This window comes from Seriola lalandi, unplaced genomic scaffold (genome assembly GCF_002814215.2).
Source record: "Seriola lalandi dorsalis isolate HSWRI2012SDOR001 ecotype SW California unplaced genomic scaffold, Sedor1 jcf7180002054573, whole genome shotgun sequence".
Taxonomy (NCBI): domain Eukaryota; kingdom Metazoa; phylum Chordata; class Actinopteri; order Carangiformes; family Carangidae; genus Seriola; species Seriola lalandi.
In genome coordinates this window covers 1041683-1042426 of record NW_019525126.1, presented here as the reverse complement: position 1 = coordinate 1042426, position 744 = coordinate 1041683, and positions in this window count along the sequence as shown.

Below are 744 nucleotides of genomic sequence, written 5' to 3'. Positions count from 1 at the left end.
GCATGCATACAGAGGAGGTTCAAACAGAGTTTATGACTGCATTATCTCCCCTCTTCCTCATCACCTCTCCACCCATCAGTGGACACTAGAAGCCACCATGCTGGAGCAGACACACCAGGCATCACTCATTCACTTGCCTCCTAGGTGCCTTTGTCAGGTGATTGCTAGCGGAAAAAGGAAAACAGATCAATACATCTCCCATGGGCCTGACAGGTAATCTTTACCTGGGATGAAATATGAGTGGCACCGGCCTGCTGGATTCCTTAACTGTAACAGGGCAATTGACTGGCTGCACGGAAGCCATTCCCCCACTTCCTGGCCATTGGAAATTCATTTTGGGGCATACGGTCTGGCTGAGATGTCATTATGGTGACTGCTAATTACCAGAGAGGCAGGTGAGGGGTTTCCCTCTTCCTGCTAATGGAACTGCATCTGTACTGATGTGTCTTCCTCTCCTGTCAATGCCTTGGCTCCAAAACACAGACTGACGGATAAGGCTATGGCGAGAAGCTCTCCTTAAAACACTACACAGTCAATACTTGTCACCGTGTTCAGGGGCATATGTCTTAAAAAAGCCATCAATGTATTTATCAAAAGCCTCTTTTTTCTAATTGGGAACCTCAACCTGTGCTGTTCCTATCAATCAGGTGTGTATTCCTGACGTTGAAAGAGCCTACAGTGCTGCTGGACTCCCTGGTCAAGCTGCAGCAGGAGAGACTGGGAGGCGGAGGGGTGGGTGGGGGT